This window comes from Mesoplodon densirostris, chromosome 17, assembly GCF_025265405.1.
Source record: "Mesoplodon densirostris isolate mMesDen1 chromosome 17, mMesDen1 primary haplotype, whole genome shotgun sequence".
In the NCBI taxonomy this organism is placed as follows: Eukaryota; Metazoa; Chordata; class Mammalia; order Artiodactyla; family Ziphiidae; genus Mesoplodon; species Mesoplodon densirostris.
The window spans coordinates 64,727,772-64,745,569 of record NC_082677.1 but is presented as its reverse complement, the minus strand read 5'-3'; the positions used below and the strand labels follow the sequence as shown (position 1 = coordinate 64,745,569).

Sequence of the window (17,798 nt, the reverse complement as noted above, 5' to 3'; positions counted from 1 at the left end):
TGAGCAGAAACCCTAATAAGTGAGGAAGGAGCTCTGAAAATCTTGGAGGAGTGTCACAGGCAGAGGAACCAACTGAACTAGCTCTGAGGACGAAGACAGCTTGGAGCATTGACAGAACCACAGGAGACTAAGGAGAGGTGCTGAAGCAAAGCCAGTGAGGAGGAGAATGGCCAGGGGCCAGGTCAGAGCAGGAACAGAGAGGGGAACCCCGTAGGGCCTTGCAGCTCACAGGAAAGAGTACACATTTTAACGAAAAACCACTGGAGGATTTAGAATGGAAGGGCAATGCTACTGAATTTTTTTTTATGGGAAAAAGTATATAACTTTATTGAAAACATTAAATGGAGAGATACACCATGTTCACGAACTGGAAAATTCAATTTCATGTTGATGTTGATATTCCCCGAACTGATCTATAGATTCAGTTGGGGTCCATTCACTATGGTGATTTTTGTTGGTGGAACTTGACAAGCTGATTCTAAAATTTATATGGAAGAGCAAGGGCCAAGTATAGATCTTAGGAGATCATACACAGGGGTAGATAAAATGATCAGTGGGACAAGAGAGAAAACTAAATTGTGGTATATTCAATGGATCACTATACAGCAAGGAAAAAGAATGCTCTACAGCCACACACATTAATTTGGATAAATCTTAGAAACATAATATTGAAGGAAAAAGCAAATCACAGAAGAATAAACATGGTATGGCTCCATTTATATAAAGGTGAAAAACATGCAAAACCAGTACAAACATATGTAATAAAAATCACAAAGCAAAGCAAAGGGATGTTTAAGACAGCACAGTGTTTCCTCTACCAGGGAGGGGCACAGCAGGGACTTCAAAGGAAACAGCATCCATTTCTTAAATGGGGGTGGGGAGAGTGTTGTTTCTCTTTATTTTATAAATATTTCCTTGTATCTTTTCACTATTAAAAAACAACAACAACAAGAAAAGATATTCTGGAGGGTGAGGGGTAAACTAATGGCAGACACAGGAAGTCGGCCAATGCTCAAGGCGGGCACAAAGTGACTGGTGCACCAAGTTACTAACAGAGTTAAAAAATAGTAACAGAGCACGATGTTTAGAAAAACAAAGGAGTCCTAGAAGCTCAAACCTTTGTGGGCATGCGCAGGGCCTGTCGGATGGATGGGCTTCTCTGAGGGCTCTTGGAAGGCAAGCCCGCCACATCAGTGGAGGACTACTGCCCTCCCCCAGCAGCACGTGTAGATTTTCACTTAACCCCATTTTTGGTCCAGTCCGTCACCCTCACCCCAGCGGGGTAGCTTCTTGGCTGCAAGGGGTCAGGTGGGTCCTGGGGGGAGGGGCAACCTAGCTGCTTCTCATAGAGACCTGAATCAGTCCCTACTGTCTGCCCCAAACCTTGCCTTCCACCGCGCTGGTGGAATTCCTGAACCTCTCCAGGGCTCCTGGGGGCAATCGGGCTGCCTCTCGGCCCCTCCAAGAGGGGAACGCTTAATTTCAACTTCTGATTCTCTAAGAGAATAGATGAGCCTCTACCCACTTTCCATCTTCCAGAATGTTGTCAGGCTCTTTGGTCTACTGCCGTCTCCCTATTTTCTTTGTCTTTGTAAATTTACAGCACTTTTAATTTCTTTACTATCATTTTAGATTTTAAGAGGAGACAAACTCACATGCTTAAACCTGCCACATTTAACTGGAATTTAACACATTTATATTTAAATAAACGTGTTCAACAAGCAGCTCCTGAAGAGTCCAGAGAGGAGGAGGTTAGCAGTCTCAGCACCATCCAGCACAGATGCTTGAACATCCCTACCTGATTTCTCTGCCTTGATTTTTTCGGCTGTTCAAGGGTGAAGGAGAAAGCACAAAGATCTGGGTTCAAATCCAGACTCCTCCATTTACTACCCTGTGATCTTATCACATCAAGTCTCAGAGCTTTATCACCTGCATCATTGCTGCCCAGTGCACTGGGTTAGCTGGAGAGAAGTTTACTGAAATTTTTGCTGTGAAATGTTCCGAACTTATTATAAAGCACTGAACCTGGGAAGGAACTCTGGACTCTCATACCCCAGATCACTACATTCTGCCTTAACCTGCTGGCCAGCCCCCGTCCCAAGGCTGCAGAAGGCAGAGCCCTGGCTCCTGACACCCTCCGGCATTCTGTGGTTCCCAGGCCTGCCAATCAGAGGAACCAAAACCAGCAGCCCGGGCAACAGTGAAGGCCCAGAAACCCACAAAGACGGAGGGAGTCTGAGAACCAAGTGGGCACTTTATTAACTTGGCAAAGGGGCAGCTGGGCAGGCCGAGCAGCCCCCTGCCAGACCCTTTGCTGTGCTCAGGGGCCACTGATAGAGGCAGAGCCGCAGGGCCCAAGCCCTGGACACTAGGAGTCCAAGCTGGGCAAGGGCAAGGCTAAGGGCGGGGCTGGAGTTGCCGAAAGCAGGCATCAAGTACCAGCCTGCCGCCCTTTCTGAGGCTGGGGGTGGGTCTGACATGAGTCCCCTCTCCCGTTCCCCACTCCTTGTACAGCTCACGCTGTTCCTGGAGTCAGGAAGCCACGCGTGCCACATCAGCTGTGGTCTGGAAGGTGATGCCGTCCCCCTGGCAACGGGGTGGCCCGGAAGGGCCAGAGCCCGACAAGGACCCAGCGGGGCCCCAGGGCCGCCTGCAGGTTGCGGGAGGGGCCCAGGTCGTAAGGGTGCCACCCCGAGCCCACTCCCACGTGGTCTGGCCCCTCAGCAGCAACATCCCACGGAAGAGCAGTCCAGCCGCGCACATCAGTGCACACGCCACACACGTGTCGGTCACGAAGGCCAGCGCAAACGGGGCCGGAGACACTGCCTGTGAGCAGCCTGTGCGCCGGGGCAGCGGGAGGAGGGTGGCGGTGTGCAGGGGTGTGTGGGCTCGCAGCAGGGCTGACGGATCAGGGCCCAGCAGCACACAGACATGCAGCAGGACGCCTGCCGCGTGAAGCATCAGACACACGCAGGGCCGGTAGTTGTGGAAGCCCACGCGGCGGCCCAGCGGGCGGCCGTGGTGGCCCCGGCGCAGGATGCAGTGGCGCCAGGCGGAACAATGCCCACTGCACGGTGGCCTCGGGCTTTGGCACTGGTAGCAGTAAGCCCAGCCCTGGCCCAGACCACGGCCGGCCAGCATCACAGCCCGGATGCTGGGTCCGAGCGCAGGAAGAGCCCCCAAAGTTGCCCAGTAGGTTGAGCAGCTGGAAGGTTGCCGGCGCAAGCTGCAAGGTCCGGGCCAAGAGTCCCAGCGGGGGCTGCCCGGGACCCAGTACCAGCAGGTAGGCCAGTTCCTGGCCCACGGCTGCGGCTCACAGCGCGGTGGGCCCAAGAGGCAGCCGTGCGGACGCCGCCTCCGCGCTCCCCACCGCTCAGGGCTGCCCCATGGCCTGGACCCACTAGCGGTGGATCCCGGGGACCCCGCCGCTTCCCGCTGCTGGATTTTTGTAGTAGAAGGATCACCGTGGTTGCTGTGTAGAGAAGAAACTCTAAGGCGAGGAGTTAAGAGTAAACACAGGAGGATCTGTGAGGAAACAGCAGGCTAGGTGAGTGATGACGTATCTTGATGAAGATGGAGGGGAACATAAGATGTGGCCAGATTCGGGTTATTTTCTAGGTTAGTCCCCAGCACTTCCTGACTGAGGGATGTTGAGTGAGAGAGAGAGGAGTCCAGGATGACTCCAAGATTTGGGGTCCAAGCTTCTGCAGGGATGAAGCTGCCACCGACTGAGATGCACAAACTAAGGGGAAGCGTTATCCGTCATAGGTCAGATCATTTTCCTCCTCGGAAATCCTCAGTGGTCCCCGCTTACTTTGTAAAGTAAGTCCCCTGGGCCTTCCATTCAAGGCCCTGTTGACACCACATGCACTTCTCTATGCTGTTTCTGCTCCAGCCAAGCTCGACCCATTGTCTGGTCCCCAAACCTTCACAATTGGATGACTTTTTCATGATACTCCCTTTCCTGGAAGTACTTCCTCTTCTTGTATGCCTAAGAAAAGGTCACTTAATCCTTCCGTGATTAACTTGGATTTCCAATTCTCTGATGAAGGCTTCTCTGGTATTTCTTGGCAGGTGGCTTTGGGCTTTGTACTTTTGTCACACATATTCCATTTCACCTTAAGTTATTTTATATAGTTGTTTGTTTCATCAAATAGACCGAAACTTCTTGGAAGGTAGAGATCATATCTTATTTATGTCAGTGGGTCTACAGTTCCTAACACACTACTTGCATTAAATAAAAATATTTCTGTCCAGATGAAATTAACATGTGTATCACTTCAAATCTTTTGATATGAAAACAATCAAGTGCTCTCTTTACAATATGTTAATCTTAAAATTTTATTTTTCATTTCATCAAATGAAATGAAATGTCTATGTAAAAATTTTTCTTCATTTATAAAATGTTGATAGGTAAATCAGAACAGAACAGAAAAGAAAAGAAAGTTATAATGAAAGGGAGAATTGATGTGTCTCCAGTTTTTTGCTTTTGTTTTTAAGCCTGATAACGTTTCTTTGGCTAATTATGAAGGTAATACCCTTGAGCTTTACATGATAAGCTTAAAAATGTCTCTATGATATTCCAGTATATAGTTCAGGCAATATGCCTTAAGATTTTCTTTTTCCTTTTTTTTTTTTAGCACAGCTACAAGCTTCTCTGGGTAACCGGCTATAACACAAAGATTTGGTACTATCTGTCTCTTCCATTTCAGAAAACTAGAAATTATGTGCTTTGAGATACAAGGCAGTAAAATATTGATTGTACAGGACATTTCAGTAGAGTAGAAGGTATTCTAATTAACATGATAATCAACATAGGCTTTTTCATGGAACAGATTGTATAAATCGAAAATTTTTATGGATTTTGATAAACATACTTCACTCTCAGAGGGATTTCAAGCTTCCGGTGTTATTTCTCCTTTCTGGACACCATGGTACACAATTAAGGCAAAGGAACAAAGGAAGAACCCAACATTAACTTATAAATCAGCTATCAGTGACCAACTGCGCAAGGGAGTAACACCAGTCCCTGGCATTTCTGAGAGCTATATCATATTGGGGGTGCTGGAAATCACTAATGCCCTGAGAGATTCTCTAGTATTTTTGATATTCATGTGTAAGCCTCATTCTCCATCCAAAATTTTTGCTTAAAAATAAATAATTCTACCTGGGGCAGGAAGAGCTCAAGCTTTAGTATATGACATAGTTACCTTTTTTTTTAGAGCACAAATTCTGCCACTTATGGAACTGAATATTTTATATATAAAATCTTAATTTTCACAATAACCTAGGAGGTCATTAACTTTATCCCCAAAGGCACAAACTGAAGCTTGGAGAGATTAAGTCATTTCCCCCAAGGCTACAGAAGCCATTAACTGTAGGAACTGGGATTTGAACCCAGGCTATCTGATGCCAGAATCCATGCCCAGAGTCATTCCTTTATGTTACTGTCTGTGTCCTGAGATCCGCCTATAGGCCTGTGTGCCCTTTACTGTGTTCTCACTAGGGATATGTTGGTGAAGAACAGCACAAAATCTGCTGTCATGCAGCTTACCTAAGAGCTCTGTAGCAGAGAAAGGAAAAGAACTTCTATCGTGTATGCTTTCTTGAAGATTTAAGGAGAAGGCTGTATTGCCCTTCCTAGAACATTTTCTATCAACATAATTTATTAGAAACATTAAAGTGTTGTATATTTCAAATTAAAGTATGTTTGAATGGAATTATTTCCATTAACCTCATGGGAAAATTTTCATAGAACATAATGATTTTTCCTCTGTTATATTCCTTCTTTGTCATTGAAGAAAATGTCCCTGTGATCTTGAAAACACATAACTGTGTCAGACATGACCTACTGAGGAATCTACTGGCACATACTGGGAGGCAGTGTCAGCTGAGTTCTGTTCCTGGCATTGCCATGATGGACTCAGTTCTCTACCATAAGATGCACATCATGTGCATTTGCATTATGTTGGATTGTTGTCAATAAACAGCCATCTATTATTTATGCTTTGTAGCTCATAGAAACATTTTGCACTGTCATCTCTCTGACCACAGGTTCTCAGAAACATTCATTGTCTATTTTGAAACTAAATTTTACAAGGATATTAAAAATGAAAAATAAAAATCCCCCAAGGCATAACCCACGGAGAAGTCCTCTCTTTACAATTTGGTGCTATCCGTCCAAACATTTTTATATTCATATTCCTCCATACAGAAATCCTTGACTTCTTATATTGAATCATTTAAAACACTGACTCATTTAATTTTTGTTTCTTTTTTGCCTGATCTTTAAATTTTAATGGAACCTTCTCTTGAAAAACTTCATAATATATCATTTACTTTATGCATTGGAATACAATAGTGCCAATTTTACTAGATACTCTGGTTAGTAATATGGGGGAAAAGTGGCTGTGGGAGATCATATGAACAATATGTGAGGCCCAAGAGACTTACGAAAATATAAGTATGTAATATTTCATAGACAGGTCTAAGGAGTAAATAAAAAGCTATGGCTTTAATTCATTCTGCTCAGGAGAAAGAAGCTATAAGTGAAATATGGTGGGACTAAAATGTGTGCTTCTAAGATGGTTCACCTACTTTAGACCTGGTGATTGGTATGTTGTCATAATTTTCAGAATTTAGTCATTATTTCAAAATAATATGAATGTAGAAGAGGCTTCTATAATCCACAGGAACATTGTTTCTAATTATTTTCCATTCCCTCTGTACAAAATACCCCATATCTTTAAAGGGAATAATATATCTCTACTGATAGGTAAGAAGACCCTCAGGTCCCCAAACCTATAAGAACTAGAGTAGAGGCTTTTAAAAATCTGTTGATAAATTATTTTAAACTGATTGAGCTAGAAAACCACCAGAAGAGAAAATATTTGGTAAATGATGTAGAAATGTTAAAAATCATCAATACTGGATTATTTTAAAGCTCTTTCCCTTTTCTTCTCCACCTCTCACCTCATCCATCAATTCTCCAAATGTCAGCTTGAACCCTCTGGCCAAATCCTGTTTCAGGGAATTTACTTGTGGACGTGGCACAGCAGGCATTAAAGATGCCATTAAGCTGACATCTGCTCCAGGACACGGGAAGCTTAAGTGGCCTGAAAGCATCTAATGTGCCATGCCAACTAAAGAGAAATCAAAAGAAAAGGCAAAAACAAACAAAACAAAACAAAACCCGGCAACAAATTTAAAATATACTGAAATGAAATTTTAATTTAAGTGTGTGCCTTTGCGTGCACTCACACATACATATATACACATTCATATGCTCCACTTGCTTTAGATTCGTAGCATTGAGTACAGAATTGGAATGCCATAAGCTCCGTTCCGATAGTGACATATGTTTTACATTATTTTTAAAGAACTAATCCTTACACTCTTTTTGCCAAAGTGTTATATTATCATTGATGCCATTTCCATCTCAGCAACCTTTGGCTATACAGAGAAAGGTTCTCTCTATGTTCTTTTCAAATAAGCTCAAACATACATATCTTATAAAACAAAGATATGCATCACCCAATATGAATTGTGATCTCAAAGAACGGAAGTTCTTTCCCCAGCACCCTGACCCAAAAGATGCTCAGTTAGCTCCATCTCTAAAACGCACTTGAAATTAATGGAAAGTTGAATTACACACACTGCCTCTATTTTTTAAAATATTTTTACAAAGTAACAAATTGTTTCCACTCAGTAAAAATGATGGATTATTGTATAGTTTGAAAAAATTAATGAACAGATGAAATATCAACCCATTACTCATTAAAATATTTTACTGGGTTAATTCAGCAAATAAAAATGGAGAAGAGAGCAGATGGCCATTTATAGTTCTCTTGATTTCTTAAACTACTTCTTTACAGCCAGAACTGCTCCTATATTTAACTTGAAATGCACAGCTCTCACCATATGCACAGTAAGCAAGCATTCATGTGACCTCATAAACTTTTCATATAACACAGCAATGATTTTTATGATTTAGTTAAAGGAACACTATACACTTACAAAGTAAATTATTCCCATAGCCCCAATATTCTGGGGATAGTTTGAATTTCCTAGACTCAGTAGATACTTACCATCATTATCTGGTCTGAAGTAGGTCCAAGTAGGCACATGGGTAAAATTTCACAAAAGGAAGTGATCAGCTTTGTTACAAACGCTGAAGTATGCCAAGCATGCATAAAATTATTACAGAGTAGGCAGTGTTTCTCTTAAGGCAATACTTTTTTTCCCATCGTATCCTACTCCTGTAAGTTACTGCCTTTTAAAAAATTCTATCCTCATGTAGAGCAAATGGGACTCTCACATATGTAAGTGGAATCAACCACTCTGGAAAACTGCTTGACTGTATCTATTACAGCTGAACATATACATACTCTATGGCCCAACAATTCCACTCCTAGGTATACGCCCCACAGAAATGCATAAATATACTCACAAAAGACACTGATATGAATATTCATAGATGCACTATTTGTAAAAGCTCAAACCAGGAAGCAATCCAGACAGAATCAATAAATAAGTTGTGACATATTTATACAATGGTATAATAAAGACAATGGAAATCAACAAACTTCTGCTATAAAAACAACAGGAGTGAATATTACAAACATAAAGTTGAGCAAAAGAAGGCAAACACAATAGCATATACTCTGCAATTCCATTTATGTAAACGTCAAAGGTTGACAAAATCACTGTGGTGACAGAAATCAGCATAGTGGTCGCTTTGGAGGAAAAGTGGGGAACAGTGACGGAGTCAGGCAGGGGCCGGTTTGGGGTGCTGGCCACGTTCTTTTTCCTGAACTGGGTGGTTGTTACATGGGTAGTTTCCTATTGTGAAAATGTACTGCATTGCACACTTATGATTTGTGAACTTCTTAATATGTATGATAGACTTCAAGTTTTTTAAAGTTTACTTTAGAAGATAAACACTATGAATAAAGAAAAAAGTCCTCTGTAGCAGTGCCAAGGGCAGTACAGAAATTATACCATAATGAATAGTGAGAATTCTATTTCATCAGAGTTAACCCAAGTGACATGATGCAAAAATATTCTCTAAATATTATTTTCATAAAGTTCTCCCACCTCCACATTCGAAGTCCTTGGTAGCCTCCCACTGATAGCTTTCCCCTGTGATAGAAGACATGTTTCTCCCAAGCACTGGACCTTCCCCCTTCGGCTGAGTATCCTTTCACCTGTGAAACTCCTTTCCCCAATTCTCCTCCACATGGTCTGTGCCCCATGATACTCTTCCCAGCTCTGCAGGTGAGGCATGGATGGCTCAAGCCTGAGTTTCTCTCAGACACAAAGTTCTCATTCTGATAGGACAATTCTTTGTTTTATGGGATCGACCCAGGCACTGTAACAAGGTTAGCTTCCCTGAATCTGAACCCAAGATGCCTGTAGCCTGTAGGGCCTGTAATTCTTATTACATATAGCATGGAGTTCATGATTGGGCTTCTCACTAAGACATCAGAGACAAGAGACCTGGCATAATGTCCTGTTCATTGTTATTCCACCTAAGCCCAACAGTGCCTGGGTATGACACCTTTTCAATAAAGGTCATTTGAAGTTATTTGGCATGTGTTCTATACATGTTTACTGAGCACCTTGATGTGCCAGGCATGGTTCTCAACAATAGGGATAGAGTAGTGAATAAAATGGACCAAATCTTGTACAGATTTTCTCTTCTAGTGAGAAAGAGATGATAAACAAGGAACAAACAAATACAAACAGAAAAACAGCAGATAGTGATAAGCGCTAAGAAGTTAGGAAAATAAGATAATGTGATAGCAATCAAGGGAAAGGGGGCTGGTTACTTCAGTGGTTCTCAACCAGGCGTGATTTTGTTTTGAGACACTGTATAAGACATTTGTAATTGTCACAACTGAGGGACTCTAGTGGGTAGAGGTCCAGGATGCTGCTAAACATCTTACAATGCACAGGACAACCCCTCTCCACAAAGAATTATCCAGCCCCTAATGTCAATAGTACCAGGACTTTCTCATTCTACTTTAGATGGGGATGAGGGGTGGCCTCCCTGAGGAGGTCCCATTGGAGCCACGACCTGAATGATGATAGAGAAAGCCAGGTGAGCAAAGTTTTGGAGAAAGGGCTTCCAAGCCAAGGGAATAGGCTGCAAGGTGCAAATCAGTTTGGGCGGTCTGAAGAAAATAAAGAAGAGTAAAGGGGCTCAACTTAGCTAGGAGGAAGGACAGTATTTTCAAGTTTGGGCAGGTAGTGAGTGGTGCTTTCAAGATACCACTTGGGACAAGGCATAGTCCAAATCATTTAGGGCCTTAAAAGTCATGGTAAGGAGTTTGAATTTTATTCTAAGTACAAAGGGAACCTCCTAAAACATTTAAAGGAAAGAGATGACATAATCAGATTGTAAGAAATCACCCTGCCTGTTGTGTGGAGAATGAATTGTCAGAAGGGCAAAAGTGAGGCCAATGGGATGAGTGAGAAGACTACAGCTGTGGTCCAACAGAAATAGGGTGATGGCCTGGATGTATGAGTGGGTGGAGTTGCCAAATAAAATACAGGATAGCAAGCTAAACTTGGCTTTCAAGTCAACAAAGAATGATTTAATTTTTTTGTATAACAAGTCCCCTGCAATATTTGGCACATACTTATATAAAAAGTTATTTGTTGTTTCTCTGAAATCCAAATTTAACTGGGCATCCTTTATTTTTATTTGTAAAATCTGGCAACTCTATGCATGCCTGAATGGACAGATATCTGCATAGGTAGACATAGAATCATATGTACTTGGGAAATGAGCCAACCTGCTGTATTTCTCAAATGCAAAAATACAAGGTTGTGCATGAATGGTTTCTATATGTGAAAGAGGCATGTGGTCAAATATATATTGGTTATACAGGAGATCAATTAAGTACCTAATCAATTTTGACCTTTATCTCTCTCTCTCATTAGTTTAAAATCTCCAACCAGCTTCAGGTTATCCCTCTAGTATCTTACTAAAAGAAGGAACATATATTATACATTGGTTCTCATTGCTCCCTAAGCTGTTTTCTGTCCCCATCAACCAGGAACCCCAAGTTCAAAATCTTGGGATAGGCTTCTTGCATGACTTTTATCTTCAAATGTGAACTAATAAAATATACAAGTTCTGTCACTTCTTTTGCATTGATCTTCAACTAGATTCTCCTTAGGAGTATCAAAGAAAAGGGGGGATTGGAACCAAGCAGAACCCTGCAGCATCCCCCAGCCATGAAGTCCCCTCCATGTCCCCTGCCCCTTGTTTATAGAAAAGCTGAAGTCTCCCAGGGTCCCCTGAGTCACAAAGTGCAGGCTCAAGCAGCTAATGATTAGCACAATAGAGTCACAGACTCAGTGTCTGATGCACATTCCGGAGTTGTTTTCCAGATACTGAAACTGCCACCAGAGGGAAAATGCTAACTGCATGATGACCAGGCTGCAGCCATGACATAAGCTGCTCCATCTTGATCAGTACTGAGTCTACGGCTAGCACAATGCCAAGAACAGCCTTAAGAGAATGGCATTAGCGCTATTCCTCATAATAATCTATATCTTTGTGGGCATCAAAATAATTGTGGCTTATTCTGCTCGTATATGTAAACGGGCAACTAAACTGTCAGCAAAGATATGTTACAGACCCATGTAGACATCTTCCACTCTAAGAATACAGCTCCCTATATCAGCAGGAAGAAGTTACAGAAGACGGACCTTCGCCCATAATCCCATAGAAAGAGAAAGATGTTCTGACAGGTGGGGATTTGTAAGCAGCTTTTGGCAGGAAAGAGCTCTCCACAGGGCAGGGGTGGGCGGCGGGCCTTTTGTCTTGTTAGTAACCTTAAACAAGTCACACCCATGCTCCACTGATCTCCAGCCCTAGCACACCTTTCAAGTCTTTTGATCACACAATACCTTGCCTAATCTGTTGGTTCTTTCCATAGATCAAAGAAGTAGAAATGAAGAATAAGTAATCAACAGATGACCAGATCTCTTCCCTAGCTTCCCTTGCAGTCATCTCGCGAACAAACTGTGTGAACAAGACAGCATCTAAGGAAAGGCCAGGAGGAGTCGGGAGTTGACAAGTCTGCGCACAGTGGGGCATGTCAAGGACTCTGACCCCCTATCTCAATGGTTAACTGCGATTACTTCCCTTTTTCCCTTTAAAAACTTTCATGGCCGAGCAGAATCTTCAGAGGTGGTTTTTGAGGGACACTGAGTCCACCATCTCCCCCGATTGTTGGCATTCTGATTAAAAGCAACTTTCCTTTCTACCAAAACCTGCCTGTCGGTTATTGATTTTCGAGTGGCGAGCACCGGACCTGAGTTCAGTAACACTCTCAGGTTTAAACCTTCCAGTGTTTCTTATCACTGTAAAGAATTGTAAATTGGTCATTCTTAGGCTGTGTCAGGCTAGCAGATATTTTTAATTCAGCTCACATTGTAGTAAAAAAGAGTCAATATTTAAAGTTAAAAGCATTTTCTTTAAAATCTGGGTGTCTGACTGCCTCTGAAAGATCTGAAGATCTGGCCGCACTGGATCTGCATTTACCCTTGGCTATAACAGCTGGAGTTGAATAGAAACTTTCTTCTTTACACAGAACATGTAAGTCCTCACCTGCTTAGGTGACTTGATTGGCATCTAACAGTGTCACCAAAATTGGATTACATGCAAACGCCTCTGTAGCAAACATCAGAGACCTTTCAAAGCTCTTTCCCTGTTCCCCACTTCAGTCCTATGTCCCAGTTAGGCCAACGGCCCCAAAAGTCTCATTTTTGTTTCCTGCTCCTTCACCACATTTTATCTTCTTCAATCCAGATTGTTTTTTCTTTAATTTGACTTCCTATTTAAATTGTTTCTGTACATCTCACCAACATTGTTCATTACCTTGGTTTTCTTTCCAAAAGTTAACATGCATATATTCTCTAGGTGTTTTGGGGCACTTGTCTTATCTTACCAAGACTCCTGTGTCAGCTCCCTAAGGACAAGAGCCTTCCTTGATACCTCTTTTAGTAACTCTGGGCATCCCCAAAGCGCTCAAAAATTAGTGGTTGCATGAAATGACTACACTGCAATCTAATCAGCATATAAAGAGAAAAGTGGACCTGATCTTATTCCTTTTTTGAATAGTATACTAGTATGGTTTGCAACTGTTTATTTTTCCTGAAATCCACTATTTTTAAAAAATAGCATGTAAGAAATAGAAACTAAGCAAGCTCTTTTAAAGTTCTGTTTAAGGTAATTTAATAAAGCCCCTCAATTAAACCACACTATCTCATTTTATTCCATAGATATATTTGATTCTATGGCCAATAAAGACTAAAAATTTCACTCATTTTGTCCTTACTTCTTATGAGATTATTAAAACTCAAAGACCCAATTTTCCATCATTTTAAGGAGGCTGATTATTTAAATATTAAAACTTGAAATGAGAAAATAAAGTATTCTCTGTGTATGTATCTATTAAAACATAAGGGAATAGATGAGAAGCCTGAATTCTAAGAAAAATTTTCTAACTATACGAGCAGATACCAAAATCTATTTAAACAGCTTTGTAAAAAACAGTGAGTTTTAAATAATTTACTTTAGTTACATACCTTAAAAAAGAATAAGATTTAAAGAGAGAGGTCCAAAAAGCTAATATTTCCTCAATCAAAAAAAATTCTTTCCACACAATAATTACCTTTAAAGAAAATTTTAGGAAGGTTCAAAGGGAAAAAATAATTAGTAAGAAATCCACTCACAGTAGGAATTAGCAAACAATCTGTGTTTTCCTAAATCACCTCCTCTTGATGCCAGGACCACAAGGCATGACAAATTTTAAGTGGGCTTTTGCTGCTGAGAACTAATCCATAAGGTACAACCATTTCACACACACACACACATACACACACGGCAAAGTGGTGAATAAAGTAGTAAACATGGATTAACTGCTTCCATTATAGCCAGTTAGTGAAGATGAAAATAATATTATAGACAAATCTTTTAGAAAAGGCTCATATGCCAATATGCTTTGCAAAATATGGATTGCATTGTTCATAAATGTGTGTATATATATATATATATATATATATATATATATATACACACACACACACACACACATATATATTGCTTGGAAGATGCTTATGCACTAATAAATAAGAAAAAAAATCATTTCCCAGTAAAATTGAATCTTTGGAGGCAGTAAAAAAGAATTTGGAAGGAAAAAATATATAAGGACATTAGTTTCTAATTCAATTATATCATATAGTGAATCAAAATTGAAAAAAATGTGAAAAATCACTCAACAGAGAAAATTCATTATCAACTCAAATATAAGATAGCAGTCCTCAATTATCCAAGGGAGATTATATTGTTCCTAACCCAGCACCTGACTTACTGATAACAGAGCATTTGCATAGAATCATATCATATTACATTAGCACTTGGCATCTTAATGAGTGCCTAAGACCTGTCACTCAAGAAATACCACCAGGGAAACCCCTACAGTGTCTCGTGCAAGGTTGCTTAATTTGTCAGTGACAGAGGAAGGGCTAAAACGTGGGCTTCTTGCTTTAGAAAAAATACTGATGTTTTTTGAATTAGCTGAGTTAATGATTTGCCCCACTGAGATCTTGCCTGTTGTTTGTTGATTTCCTTGTTTGTTTGTTTAAACGAGAAACTAAATATTCTATCTGTTATATGAAAGTTTGAGAGAGGTGTAAAAGGCTCTCTGGTGAGGGATATGAAAGCATTATTCCCATCAAGAGCCGGGAGGGCTTCCCTGGTGGCGCAGTGGTTGGGAGTGCGCCTGCCGATGCAGGGGACACGGGTTCGTGCCCCGGTCCGGGAGGATCCCACGTGCCGCGGAGCGGCTGGGCCCATGAGCCATGGCCACTGAGCCTGCGCGTCCGGAGCCTGTGCTCCGCAATGGGAGAGGCCACAGCAGTGAGGGGCCCACGTACCGTAAAAAAAAAAAAAAAAAAAAAGAGTAAACTGGGAGATAGGACTGGAAAGTGACTCTGAGAGATTCTCATGTTCAACCTTATATCTATGAGCAACGTGAGGTCCAGAGAGGTGATGCAGCTTTCTCCGCACTAGCTGGTGGCAGGAATCGGACTGAACTCTATACCCATATAGTCTAGGGTTCTTTCTTCTGCACCTTGACCTTGAGTTGTGTCTTCAAGGTAAGGCATCACTATAACATTGAAAAGGAATTCATCGAGCAAGATAATCACATTAAATGTAAATGCAAACACCACAGTTGAAAATCTGCAATAGATGACGGTTTTTATTATATGTTGATTTGTTCAACATATCTATTATTGCTCCTTGTAATTATAATGGATAAACAGTCATTGCCCTGGGGTGTTGCTCATGTGTCTGTAATGTTCATCACAGGCTGACAGGGACCCAGGCACCACCAACAGCTCACAGGCTGTAGAATTAAAAGCTGTGTCAAGCACTGGCTGAACCGGTGCACTAAAGCTTCATCGATTCGGACTATTTTGGGGAGAATGGGGTACAAGGTGGGGACAAGCGAATTGATAAAAAATAAAGTCAGAAATTAACTATTTTTGAAGAAATACATAACGATTATTTTTAAGTAAGTGAAAGCAACCACTTACATACTGTCAAATGTAAGTCCTGTAGGGCTTATTTTAATAACTGAATAACTCATCTGTAATTAGCAGATAAATTGTTTACATGAAAATGGCATCAGAAAGCATTTGAAAATACTTCTGCACATCAAAAATGTGCCATCAAATCTTATTTATTCCAAATTTTGCACGGAAAACATTTGACTACAGAGAGAAGAGAGGTAAATTTTAGTCGAGTTCTAGTTAAATGATCAAGAATTCTCATAGTCATAATGCTCTTAGTGAAGTGATAATGATAGTATAATGATTCCTCTCCACTCCTCACAGGGAGTTCATATGTACTTTCTAATTTGTGCCGAACAGACTTCTGTGATGTGAGGGTAAGCAGAGGTGAAGGAACTTGCCCAAGATATAGTAGCAACTAAGTTCTACATCCTGGAGCAGAACCCAGGGGTCCTCTGACCCCTGCTAAGTACCCTTTCACTCTTCCACATGCTCTCCGGGAAGAGTACAGCATTCTGGGTTAGGCTAGATGAGCTCTAATGTCATTTTTCTTTCATTCCCAGTGTCTATATTTCTTTATGTGCAGTGACCTCAAAGAGAAAAGTATCCATTACACATACGTGCGATTGGGGCTTAAATTTACTGGATTCCAGGGACTCTGCATTTCCCTTCAGTGGGTTGTTTCAGTATCTCATGGATCAGTACGTGTGTTCAATACCTTAAATCCTTGTTGATATGAGATGAGCATAAATACTCAAACTATCTTTGGTTTCTCCACCTCTTTTTCCTAAACACTAGGTTTAATGTATAAATGGAACTGAGTCAAATATCCCTTAGTCATTCTAATGGCAAGAAAAATGACAGCTCCTTTTCTACCATTAACATTACCAAGACCTAAACTCATGGATAATCTTCTCTTCTCAGGCAACAATTACTGTGAGCCTCACTTTGGTGGGGAAAGCAGAGACACCAGAAGAAAGAATCTTGGAGATTAATTTGTTAAATGGAGAAATACATGCATAATAAATGACTCTATGCTATAAACTTATTAATAAAGAGGAAGCTGAAATAAACATGCACTTATGTTCAACTGTAGAGTCTCTTTCACCTTACCCTGCATGTATGGCAATATCATGTTTATTATTGACCTTACATAGCTATAAATACGAGCTTCAACACAGCTCAGTTTGGAGCTTCTTAGTGGTGAAATGTCACCTCTTAGTCTTTGTATATAATACAAGGGAGATCTTTTTTGACTGATGTGCGTGCACACGTATAACTGCCCAGTGACAGCAGATTAGGATGACCAGATGACTTATGACTGATCAATATGTAGAGCTGAGCAATGTACATGGAGAAGAGGAAAGAAGCCTTGAGCTTTAAATACTGCTGTGAACGGATTAAGTGATCATTCCTGCCACCACTCTATCAGCCCTTTATCATTTAGAATATTCAGTTAGATTTCTCACCATGCATATCCTCCACCCCCAGACCTCCCGAACTACTTACTCATGGTTACTTCAACAACAATTTTCTGGCTAGTATTCCTTTGCAAATTATGTTTTCTTGGTTGAAACAGTCCCTTTCTCCCTTTGCTTCTCCACCTACAGAATTCTACTCAACTTTAAATATCCAGCTTATATATCACTTTCTCAGAGAAGACCTAAGTACATGTACAGTGGTCCCTCGCTATCTGCAGGGACCCCTGGGGATACCCAAATCCACAGGTGCTCAAATCCTTTGTATAAAATGGCATAGTATTTTCATATAACCTATGAACATCCTCCTGTATACTTTAAATCATCTCTAGAGTACTTATAATACCTAATACAATGTAAATGCTTTGTAAATACAATGTAAATGCTGTGTAAACAGTTTCCAGCTTGTGGCAAATTTAAATTCTACTTTCTGGAACTTCTTGAAAAATTTTTTCAAATACTTTCAGTTGAAGTTGGTTGAATCCACAGATACGGAACCCACGGATACAGATATGGAGGCCAACTGTACACTCATCTACATTCAAAAGTACTTTGGTCAAGCCATTCCTATATCACCGACCATAATATGCTGTAATGACTTGATTAGCTACCTCACCCATTAGATTGCACACTCTTCATGGCCAGGGCTGCTGTGTTATTCCTTGTTATATTTCCGCCACCCCTTGGTCCCCTGCCCCTTACACCTGCCAAGATGCTCCCCAGTTT

At 41.2% G+C, this 17,798-nt stretch overlaps 1 protein-coding gene and 1 pseudogene across 1 annotated transcript in view; both read right to left on the bottom strand.

Annotated features, from left to right (window-relative positions):
• HS6ST3 (heparan sulfate 6-O-sulfotransferase 3) overlaps positions 1 to 17,798 on the bottom strand; it is a 701,826-nt gene that overhangs the window by 211,809 nt on the left and 472,219 nt on the right. The gene's annotated exons all lie outside the window — the stretch shown is intronic.
• On the bottom strand, positions 2,533 to 3,388 carry LOC132477742 (probable palmitoyltransferase ZDHHC24; annotated as a pseudogene).